The sequence below is a fragment of the Salmo salar genome, chromosome 04 (assembly GCF_965601325.2).
Source record: "Salmo salar chromosome 04, fSalSal1, whole genome shotgun sequence".
NCBI lineage: Eukaryota > Metazoa > Chordata > Actinopteri > Salmoniformes > Salmonidae > Salmo > Salmo salar.
Window position 1 is genome coordinate 6,991,307 of NC_138294.1, and position 12,694 is coordinate 7,004,000.

Sequence of the window (12,694 nt, forward strand, 5' to 3'; positions counted from 1 at the left end):
TCTCCAATTGACTCAAATTATGTCAATTAGCATATCAGAAGCTTATAAAGCCATGACATAATTTTCTGGAATTTTCCAAGCTGTTTAAAGGCACAGTCAACTTAGTGTATGTAAACTTCTGACCCACTGGAATTGTGATACAGTGAATTATAAGTGAAATAATCTCTGTAAACAATTGTGGGAAAAATTACTTGTCATGCACAAAGTAGATGTCCTAAACAACTTGCCAAAACTATAGTTTGTTAACAAGAAATTTGTGGAGTGGTTGAAAAACGAGTTTTAATGACTCCAAGCTAAGTGTATGTAAACGTCAGACTTCAACTGTATGTATTACAATTATACACTTCAACAGTGTTTACCGATCTTGGTCCTGGGACATCAATCGTTACACATTGTAACTAATAGACTAGAAACAGGATTTAAATAGTTAAAGGCTGATTTGTAATTCATATATACAGAAAAACAGTACACTACACTTCCTATGCATCATGTAAATAGTCTCACACCGGTTCATCTCAATATCTAATGCCCTTCATCTGCATTGATCTGATAAACACAGGATAGGTGTAGTATTTCATCAAATGAGACTTAATTACAACCAGTAGAGAATGTGAAATGCTTTATTGAAAAGCTCATTTATCCAAGTGTTATAAATACAAGTTCAATCTGTACTTCAATGCACATGTGTTGTGCATTATAAAAACAGAGGAAGAAAGAGGTGTAAAAGACAGAAAGGGAAAGAGGTAAGCACACAGGAGCAGGGAAGGCAGCACATGATTAATGAATCACAGTGCTACCTAAATATTCTCTCAGTTCATCACAATTAAACAATAGTGTCTCTCGTCGGCCCAAAGGTTCTTAAAAGCAGGTGAGGTGGCGATGATGGGACTGGGGGTTGGCATCCTCTCACATCAAAACATATCTGCAGACGAGAGACAGATGGAGAGAGAGAGAGCATATTTAAGCCTCGTTTTTATTTTTTATTCTAACATCAATCAGGAGGTGAAATGCAAAACTGACCTATCTGTATTTCAATGTAAAGCATCTCTTTAATAATACTTCCTGTTGACCTGACCAAGTGACCTCTCAAATCTGATCATGCTGTGCCCTCTATGTAGCCAGTTCAGATGCAGGAGGGGTTCACCAACACAGCTGATATAACCTAGAGGATTTAGGGAGAAGGGGAGAGAGGGATGAAGTGAAGGAGAGAGACTGTTATTGAGAAAATAAGGTAGTTAAAGCGAGAACCACTGCTCTTCATATGTAGACTGGCTTTCACAGCTCTCTGTATCTGAGGACCGAAAACCTCACAAGAAACAGACTTCATTATAGTCAAATTATACCGTACTGAATATAATGTTACTATTATCTCCATCCTCACTTCTAGGGACAGGAACTACACAAAAGTACCTGCCCTATCCAGAATAGTCTTCTCTCTCACTTTGACAGTTGGGGCTGCTATCATTTCACCCTCCAAGGCTGTTAGCTAGCTACCTACAAATGCATTTTGAGTTAGTTTTTTACAGTGATAAATACATCAAGATACCGAGCTAATATGATGTTAGGTAGCTGGTGATATATAATTCACTTGGCTAGCTATCTATACAGTATATAACGTTGGCAAGATAGCTAACTAGCTAGTTAATTTAGCAGCTCATTTGTGTTAGCCTGCACTGTAGCTGGTTAGCTAATAATACATCGGTTTTTTTTACATTTTTGTATTGTATTTACTTAGTTGAATAGGTTCTGCCAGCCATGTGGATAATTGGAAACAGGGCAGCAAAGTGTTAGTCACCAGAGCGTTTTAGAGGATATTACTATTGAACTATGTACCCCTTTAATAACCAGATCTTCATACAAACTTGCTGTGCTGAATTCTTGACGCACAATCAAATCGCTGCCATATGCTGCCAGCACGTCCACAAGCGAGTCACAATGGGCGGCCTCAGCAGTTTACCACTATCTAGTGTACATGCAACGTTTAAGTTCACGTTAACTACTTCTGTGGCTTGAGACTGCTAGCTAACAATAAACGGACCGGAGTGAGTATGCCAGACCCCCCTAAAAGAGGCTTAACCCCCCATCCATTAATGTCTAGTGACGTCCCTGCCTGGTGGTGATGTGATCAGCGGCTGTCTGTCAACCAATAGCCTACTATGCTGTGTTATTAGCTAGAGCTAGACAGTCTGAGTACACTACATCCTGAATAGACACGAACATGTGTGTCTGAAATGCACCTTTAACTTCAGTTGGAGCTGAAACGACGGACAGATATCTCGATTGAGGATAATGTCAGTATTTAGCTAAGTTATTAGCTGTTTTGCTCACCAAAGGTGTAACAAAGTGAAAATGTAGAGTTTCCATCAACCTCGCGCGCAATGTAGATCTCAACGCCTCAGTTCCGGGAGAGTAGTGGGTGAAACCATTCACTTCAGGAAAAGGGGTGATATAATTAACGTTTCCTTTCATTATGTGTTACTGAATTCATAAAAATATTTGCTGCCATTGTAGTAAGGTTGGTAATATGAGAGGTCTTCGGACATACCATTTTTGTATTATTTTCTTTGAAAGAACAACTAGTGGGTTTTGAGTGTTCTCCCCTATTTGGGAAGTTGGTCTGCCTGCTCCTCAGGCTGAGAGAGATATTCTGACAGCAGGTTCCAGTCCTCTTCCTCTGTATATAAAAACTGTTTAAAACTCTATAACACAATAGTGGTTTTGGAAAACTGGTTCATATATCCTAAAGTCAATGGCGAATGTGGCTATGTATATATTTATTTTGCCGTTCATAAATTAAAGACCTATTTCAGCAAGTTAACCAGGTTTCTGCTTGTTTAGCTAGCCGTGTTAATGACGAGCTAACTAGCACCGTTGGTCACTGCACTACAATGTGTCACGCAGCTATTACCAGCAGGTGATTTACTAGCAGGTGACTTATTGAAATATTAACTTCATGTTTATTTTCTTACTACCTTAAAATGTTTATATAAAAAGGGTTGTACTTGTGCTCTGTATTTATGGATTAATATCACTTCACATTGAGGGCATGTGTCACTACTGTTGCTCCTATCTAAATGATATCTTGTGTCCTACCTAACCATGTATCACTACTGTTGTTCCTATCTAAATGATATCTTGTGTCCTACCTAAGCATGTATCACTACTGTTGTTCCTATCTAAATGATATATTGTGTCCTACCTAACCAGTGAACGTGGCTGTGACCGTCCTGTCAATGCCTGTCATCACTGTTTGATATCTTTTACTGCAGATAAAAACTGAGTCAACCTGAAGTGTGGGTGTCCGTGTGCCTTTCTTCTGGGGGGCTGTGTGAAGTTGGTTACACCAGGTGCCTGTACTACAGAAACACTGCTAATCCAACCATAGTACTAGGTGCCTGTACTATATAAACACTGCTAATCCAACAATAGTGCTAGGTGCCTGTACTATATAAACACTGCTAATCCAACAATAGTGCTGGTGCCTGTACTATATAAACACTGCTAATCCAACAATAGTGCTAGGTGCCTGTACTACAGAAACACTGCTAATCCAACAATAGTGCTGGTGCCTGTACTACAGGTTCCTGCACACTTGATTAAAGGGGAACTACTCTCAAAAATCTAAATTTCTTAGATTTTTCCCAAACCTCAATTGTGGTCTCCTGATGTGGTTTAAGCATTGTTATGTACTTAGAACATAGAATTGTATTGTTTTTCTGTTTAAAAAAGTCAGACTTTGAGAACAAAAACCTGAAAAAGACATTTTGAAACCTGTGAATTTCTGACTCAGTTTCTCTGTTTGGGGTCTACTATTATCCTACTGACCAGTACAGCTTGGGTTGGTCTACTATTATCCTACTGACCAGTACAGCTTGGGTTGGCCTGACTGTGAAAGACCAATATGAGATTCATCATTTTAGGTCATTCAGAGTGTATATCACTGTTTCTCATGCTTTTCACACAGGGTGCCTTTCCTTCACTGGGCCGTTTGGAAAATGTTTTGCTAAATTAGAGTACTGTATACCCACTTCACCAGGCACCACTACACCACTGGCCGACACAACAGCTTTCAACATACCAGTATTTAGTTTGGAAACTTTAAAAAGAAATCTGGTATAAATAATACAATATTAAAATACATCAAATTATCCATTTATTTGTTTCAAAAGTGGTTGCACTGCTGTGAAAAACAGTTGTACTGCACTACAGTGCTAAAATAATTTATATTCTCAAAGTTGAGCTCGTCTTTGCAGGGGGACTCTTATTTAGAAGAAAATAATCTGATATTGTACTGCCAGCATATTATCCTGCTGCTAGCAGAACGGTAATATAGGCTTTTACCCTCGAATATTTGTACGGTGTGCTGCGAGGTACAAACTGCAGAGATCTCTATAGAGAGCCAGATCAATAAGAGTTTCTTTCCACAAGGGGGCGACAAACGCCAGTTAATATTCCAGAATAGAGCACCACAGAATGTATAGGCTCCCTTTGCCAAGTGGTCAATGTGGAGATCCTCCGGCCTGGGCCAAGGGTGTGTCCCAAAAGTATTTACTGCTTCCTGAAGTGTACACTCATTCACTACTCCCCATAAAGTGTAAAAGCATTGGATTGGTGTAGGAGTAGGTTATAGCATGAGTTTCCATACTAATAAATTCCTGTCAAATCCTGTCCATGAAGGGAAGAGAATAAGTGCACACTTTGGGAGGAAGGAGAGATTATTGGGGCACAGCCCAGGTATGCAGACGTTTCCCCAGCCCAGTACCACTTCAACAAATACCAATCAATCAATATATCATCAAATCCTTTATGATTAGCCAATTTAACTTCAGGCGTTTCAGTGGTGGTCTGGAACAAAATCCTGCAAAGCCTGTATCTCTCCTGGGTTGGTGGGTGACTGTATCTCTCCTGGGTTGGTGGGTGACTGTATCTCTCCAGGGTTGGTGGGTGACTGTATCTCTCCAGGGTTGGTGGGTGACTGTATCTCTCCAGGGTTGGTGGGTGACTGTATCTCTCCAGGGTTGGTGGGTGACTGTATCTCTCCAGGGTTGGTGGGTGACTGTATCTCTCCAGGGTTGGTGGGTGACTGTATCTCTCCAGGGTTGGTGGGTGACTGTATCTCTCCAGGGTTGGTGGGTGACTGCTGGACCCTGACCAGACATGGAGTAGTTGATCCACAAATATTTTGTATTTATTGATTTATTTGATTAACTCCCATTTATACTGGGTGAAATACCACAGTGTACCATCACAGCAGCAAGATGTGTGACCTGTTGCCACAAGAAAAGGGCAACCTGTCACACCGTGATCTATTTCACCTGTCCTTGTGCTCTTCTCCACCCCCCTCCAGGTGTCGCCCATCTTCCCCATTATCCCCTGTGTATTTATACCTGTGTTCTCTGTTTGTTTGTTGCCAGTTCGTTTTGTTTCATCAAACCTACCAGCGTTTTTCCCTCGGCTCCTGTCTTTCTATTGTTCCTGTTTTCTAGTTTTCCTGGTTTTGACCTCTCTGCCTGCCTTGACCCTGAGCCTGCCTGCCGTCCTGTACCTTTGCCCATCTATCTAGATTACTGACCTCTGTCTGCCCTGAGCCTGCCTGCCGTCCTGTACCTTTGCCCATCTATCTAGATTACTGACCTCTGTCTGCCCTGAGCCTGCCTGCCGTCCTGTACCTTTGCCCATCTATCTAGATTACTGACCTCTGCCTGCCCTGAGCCTGCCTGCCGTCCTGTACCTTTGCCCCATCTATCTAGATTACTGACCTCTGTCTGCCCTGAGCCTGCCTGCCGTCCTGTACCTTTGCCCATCTATCTAGATTACTGACCTCTGTCTGACCTGAGCCTGCCTGCCGTCCTGTACCTTTGCCCATCTATCTAGATTACTGACCTCTGTCTGCCCTGAGCCTGCCTGCCGTCCTGTACCTTTGCCCATCTATCTAGATTACTGACCTCTGCCTGACCTTGACCTGTCTCTTGCCTGCCCCTGTTGGATTAATAAACTGTTGTTACTTTGACGTTGTCTGCATCTGGGTCTTAGTTGAAACGTGTTACAACCAGTCAAGAACAAACACCATTGTAAATACAACCCATATTTATGTTGATTTATTTTCCCTTTTGTTCTTTAACTATTTGCACATAATATGACATTTTAAAGCGGGAGAGAGAGAGAGATGAGAGAAGGATATAATATACATGTGTTTTAATGTGGATATCCAGGCCTAATTAAATTCAGAGTCATTGTGTACTCCCCATAGGGTTCTGGCACACACACACACACACACACACACACACACACACACACACACACACACACACACACACACACACACACACACACACACACACACACACACACACACACACACACACACACACACACACACACACACACACACACACACACACACACACACACACAGAGCGAGAGAGAGAGAACCATGTGTTCAAGCTATGAATGAACAGGCAAGAATCAACACATTTCAGTCCCTCTCCCTCACCTTCCCCACACAGTTTCCTCAACACATTTCAGCCCCTCTCCCTCTGCTTCCCCACACTGTTTCCTCAACACATTTCAGTCCCTCTCCCTCTGCTTCCCTACACTGTTTCCTCAACACATTTCAGCCTCTCTCCCTCTGCTTCCCCACACTGTTTCCTCAACACATTTCAGTCCCCTCCCTCTGCTTCCCCACACAGTTTCCTCAACACATTTCAGCCCCTCTCCCTCTGCTTCCTCACACTGTTTCCTCAACACATTTCAGCCCCTCTCCCTCTGCTTCCCTACACTGTTTCCTCAACACATTTCAGCCCCTCTCCCTCTGTTCCCTACACTGTTTCCTCAACACATTTCAGTCCCTCTCCCTCTGCTTCCTCAACACATTTCAGCCCCTCTCCCTCTGCTTCCCCACACTGTTTCCTCAACACATTTCAGTCCCTCTCCCTCTGCTTCCTCACACTGTTTCCTCAACACATTTCAGTCCCTCTCCCTCTGCTTCCCCACACTGTTTCCTCAACACATTTCAGTCCCTCTCCCTCTGCTTCCCTACACTGTTTCCTCAACACATTTCAGCCCCTCTCCCTCTGCTTCCCTACACTGTTTCCTCAATGACATCACAACAATAACAAAGCAACAGTAAATATGTCGTCCCCCATGAATGATGCAGCGCCCCCTTTAGGCCAATCAGTGAAATTTAGTGAATTCTGGATCTCTATGGCAAGACTCATCATTCACCCACGTTTCATCAAAATGGAACCAGAGGTGTCTGAGATATCACCTGGGTTAGGTAGACTCATATCCCTGAGGCTGTGTCCCAAATGTCATCCCTCTGAGTCAAACAGATCAACAGAAAAAATGTTTGGCTGTTAACCTGTTATGGCTAGGGGGCAGTTTTTTCACGATTTAATCTGGTTTCTAATCCTACCCAGTAACTAGAATATGCATATACTTATTATATATGGATAGAAAACACCCTAAAGTTTCTAAAACTGTTTGAATGGTGTCTGTGAGTATAACAGAACTCAAATGGCAGGTCAAAACCTGAGAGATTCCTTTACAGGAAGTGGCTTGTCTGACCATTTATTGAACTTCTTTGCCATCTCTATCTTTTACAAAGGATCTCTGCTCTAACGTGACACTTCCCACGTCGTCCATGGGCGCTCAGAGCCCGGGAAAAAACAGAATGTCGTCATCCCAGCCCCAGGCTGAAACACATTATCGCCTTTCTCAAGTGGCCGATCAAGGGACTGTGGGCTTAGGCGCGTGACCTGGCCGCCCCCGTCTTTGTGATTTTTCCTCTGTTTGCCGAAAAGGAGATTCCCGGTCGGAATATTATCGCTTTTCTAGGAGATAAATTGCATAAAAATGTATTTTAAACAGCGGTTGACATGCTTCGAAGTACGATAATGGAATATTTAGAATTTTTTTGTCACGAATTGCGCCATGCGCGCGACCCTGATTTACCATTTCGGATAGTGTCTAGAACGCACGAACAAAACGACGCTATTCGGATATAACGATGGATTATTTTGGACGAAACCAACATTTGTTATTGAAGTAGAAGTCCTGGGAGTGCATTCTGACGAAGAACAGGAAAGGTAAGAACATTTTTCTTATAGGAAATATGATTTTGGTGAAGGCTAATCTTGCCGGGTGTCTAAATAGCTAGCCCTGTGATGGCCGGGCTATGTACTTAGAATATTGCAAAATGTGCTTCATCCGAAAAGCTATTTTAAAATCGGACATATCGAGTGCATAGAGGAGTTCTGTATCTATAATTCTTAAAATAATTGTAATGCTTTTTGTGAACGTTTATCGTGAGTAATTTAGTAAATTGTTAGTAAATTCCCCGGAAGTTTGCGGGGGGTATGCTAGTTCTGAACGTCACATGCTAATGTAAAAAGCTGTTTTTTGATATAAATATGAACTTGATTGAACAAAACATGCATGCATTGTATAACATAATGTCCTAGGGTTGTCATCTGATGAAGATCATCAAAGGTTAGTGCTGCATTTAGCTGTCTTCTGGGTTTTTGTGACATTATATGCCAGCTTGAAAAATGGGTAGTCTGATTATTTCTGGCTGGGTAGTCTGCTGACATAATCTAATGTTTTGCTTTCGCTGTAAAGCCTTTTTGAAATCGGACAGTGTGGTTAGATTAACGAGAGTCTTGTCTTTAAAATGCTGTAAAATAGTCATATGTTTGAAAAATGGAAGTTTTCGGATTTTAGAGGAGTTTGAATTTGGCGCCACGCCCATCATTGGATATTGGAGCAGGTGTTCCGCAGCGGAACGTCTAGATGTAAGAGGTTAAGGAGCCACCGTGTGGTCATTATGAATGTTATAGAGCCACCATGTGGTCATTATGAATGTTATAGAGCCACCATGTGGTCATTATGAATGTTATAGAGTAACATGTGGTCATTATGAATGTTATAGAGTAACATGTGGTCATTATGAATGTTATAGAGCCCCCATGTGGTCATTATGAATGTTATAGAGCCACCATGTGGTCATTATGAATGTTATAGAGCCACCATGTGGTCAATATGAATGTTATAGAGTAACATGTGGTCATTATGAATGTTATAGAGTAACATGTGGTCATTATGAATGTTATAGAGTAACATGTGGTCATTATGAATGTTATAGAGCCCCCATGTGGTCATTATGAATGTTATAGAGCCCCCATGTGGTCATTATGAATGTTATAGAGCCACCATGTGGTCATTATGAATATTATAGAGCCACCATGTGGTCATTATGAATGTTATAGAGCCACCGTGTGGTCATTATGAATGTTATAGAGCCACCATGTGGTCATTATGAATGTTATAGAGTAACATGTGGTCATTATGAATGTTATAGAGCCCCCATGTGGTCATTATGAATGTTATAGAGCCACCATGTGGTCATTATGAATGTTATAGAGTAACATGTGGTCATTATGAATGTTATAGAGCCCCCATGTGGTCATTATGAATGTTATAGAGCCACCATGTGGTCATTATGAATGTTATAGAGTAACATGTGGTCATTATGAATGTTATAGAGCCACCGTGTGGTCATTATGAATGTTATAGAGCCACCATGTGGTCATTATGAATGTTATAGAGTAACATGTGGTCATTATGAATGTTATACAGTAACATGTGGTCATTATGAATGTTATAGAGCCGCCATGTGGTCATTATGAATGTTATAGAGCCACCATGTGGTCATTATGAATGTTATAGAGTAACATGTGGTCATTATGAATGTTATAGAGTAACATGTGGTCATTATGAATGTTATAGAGTAACATGTGGACATTATGAATGTTATAGAGCCACCGTGTGGTCATTATGAATGTTATAGAGCCACCATGTGGACATTATGAATGTTATAGAGCCGCCATGTGGTCATTATGAATGTTATAGAGTAACATGTGGACATTATGAATGTTATAGAGCCACCATGTGGTCATTATGAATGTTATAGAGCCACCATGTGGTCATTATGAATGTTATAGAGCCACCGTGTGGTCATTATGAATGTTATAGAGCCACCGTGTGGTCATTATGAATGTTATAGAGTAACATGTGGTCATTATGAATGTTATAGAGCCACCGTGTGGTCATTATGAATGTTATAGAGTAACATGTGGTCATTATGAATGTTATAGAGCCACCATGTGGTCATTATGAATGTTATAGAGCCACCGTGTGGTCATTATGAATGTTATAGAGCCACCATGTGGTCATTATGAATGTTATAGAGTAACATGTGGTCATTATGAATGTTATAGAGCCACCGTGTGGTCATTATGAATGTTATAGAGTAACATGTGGTCATTATGAATGTTATAGAGCCACCGTGTGGTCATTATGAATGTTATAGAGTAACATGTGGTCATTATGAATGTTATAGAGCCACCATGTGGTCATTATGAATGTTATAGAGCCACCATGTGGTCATTATGAATGTTATAGAGTAACATGTGGTCATTATGAATGTTATAGAGCCACCGTGTGGTCATTATGAATGTTATAGAGCCACCATGTGGTCATTATGAATGTTATAGAGTAACATGTGGTCATTATGAATGTTATAGAGCCACCATGTGGTCATTATGAATGTTATAGAGCCACCATGTGGTCATTATGAATGTTATAGAGTAACATGTGGTCATTATGAATGTTATAGAGCCACCATGTGGTCATTATGAATGTTATAGAGCCACCATGTGGTCATTATGAATGTTATAGAGTAACATGTGGTCATTATGAATGTTATAGAGCCACCGTGTGGTCATTATGAATGTTATAGAGTAACATGTGGTCATTATGAATGTTATAGAGCCCCCATGTGGTCATTATGAATGTTATAGAGCCACCATGTGGTCATTATGAATGTTATAGAGCCACCATGTGGTCATTATGAATGTTACAGAGCCACCATGTGGTCATTATGAATGTTATAGAGTAACATGTGGTCATTATGAATGTTATAGAGCCACCATGTGGTCATTATGAATGTTATAGAGTAACATGTAGTCATTATGAAAGTTATAGAGCCACCGTGTGGTCATTATGAATGTTATAGAGAAACATGTGGTCATTATGAATGTTATAGAGTAACATGTGGTCATTATGAATGTTATAGAGCCACCGTGTGGTCATTATGAATGTTATAGAGCCCCCATGTGGTCATTATGAATGTTATAGAGCCATCATGTCGTCATTATGAATGTTATAGAGCCACCGTGTGGTCATTATGAATGTTATAGAGCCCCCATGTGGTCATTATGAATGTTATAGAGTAACATGTGGTCATTATGAATGTTATAGAGCCCCCATGTGGTCATTATCGTTGTGGGCTATACTCGGCCTTGTCTTAGGACGTTAAGTTGGTGGTTGGAGACATCCCTCTAGTAGTGTGGGGGCTGTGCTTTGGTAAAGTGGGTGGGGTTATATCCTGCCTGTTTGGCCCTGTCCGGGGTATCATCGGATGGGGCCACATTGTCTTCTGATCCCTCCTGTCTCAGCCTCCAGTATTTATGCTGCAGTAGTTTATGTGTCGGGGGGCTAGGGTCAGTCTGTTACATCTGGAGTATTTCTCTTGTCTTATCCGGTGTCCTGTGTGTATTTAAATATGCTCTCTCTAATTCTCTCTTTCTCTCTTTCTGTCTTTCTCTCGGAGGACCTGAGCCCTAGGACCATGACTCAGGACTACCTGGTATGATGACTCCTTGCTGTCCCCAGTCCACCTGGCCGTGCTGCTGCTCCAGTTTCAACTGTTCTGCCTGCGGCTATGGAACCCTGACCTGTTCACCGGACGTGCTTGTTGCACCCTCGACAACTACTATGATTATTATTATTTGACCATGCTGGTCATTTATGAACATTTTAACATTTTAACATCTTGACCATGTTCTGTTATAATATCCACCCTGCACATCCAGAAGAGGACTGGCCACCCCTCATAGCCTGGTTCCTCTCTAGGTTTCTTCCTAGGTTTTTGGCCTTTCTAGGGAGTTTTTCCTAGGGAGTTTTTCCTAGCCACCGTGCTTCTTTCACATGCTTTGCTTGCTGTTTGGGGTTTTAGGCTGGGTTTCTGTACAGCACTTTGAGATATCAGCTGATGTACGAAGGGCTATATAAAAATACATTTGATTTGATTGATTTGACTATGAATGTTATAGAGTAACATGTGGTCATTATGAATGTTATACAGTAACATGTGGTCATTATGAATGTTATCGAATAACGTGGTCATTATGAATGTTATAGAGCGACCATGTGGTCATTATGAATGTTATAGAGCCACCGTGTGGTCATTATGAATGTTATAGAGTAACATGTGGTCATTATGAATGTTATAGAGTAACACATGGTCATTATGAATGTTATAGAGTAACATGTGGTCATTATGAATGTTATAGAGTAACATGTGGTCATTATGAATGTTATAGAGTAACATGTGGTCATTATGAATGTTATAGAGTAACATGTGGTCATTATGAATGTTATAGAGTAACATGTGGTCATTATGAATGTTATACAGTAACATGTGGTCATTATGAATATTATAGAGTAACATGTGGTCATTATGAATGTTATACAGTAACATGTGGTCATTATGAATGTTATAGAGTAACATGTGGTCAATATGAATGTTATAGAGTAACATGTGGTCATTATGAATGTTATAGAGTAACATGTG

General features: G+C 40.9%; 1 long non-coding RNA gene across 1 annotated transcript; it reads right to left on the reverse strand.

The window, feature by feature from the left end:
• Positions 1-602: 602 nt before the first annotated feature.
• On the reverse strand, positions 603-2,424 carry LOC145878590 (uncharacterized). The gene is made up of 3 exons (XR_014392052.1): positions 2,329-2,424; positions 1,021-1,162; positions 603-922 (listed from the first exon to the last, which is right to left on the reverse strand). It is a non-coding gene; the product is annotated as an uncharacterized LOC145878590 (long non-coding RNA).
• Between the last annotated feature and the right edge of the window lie 10,270 nt (positions 2,425-12,694).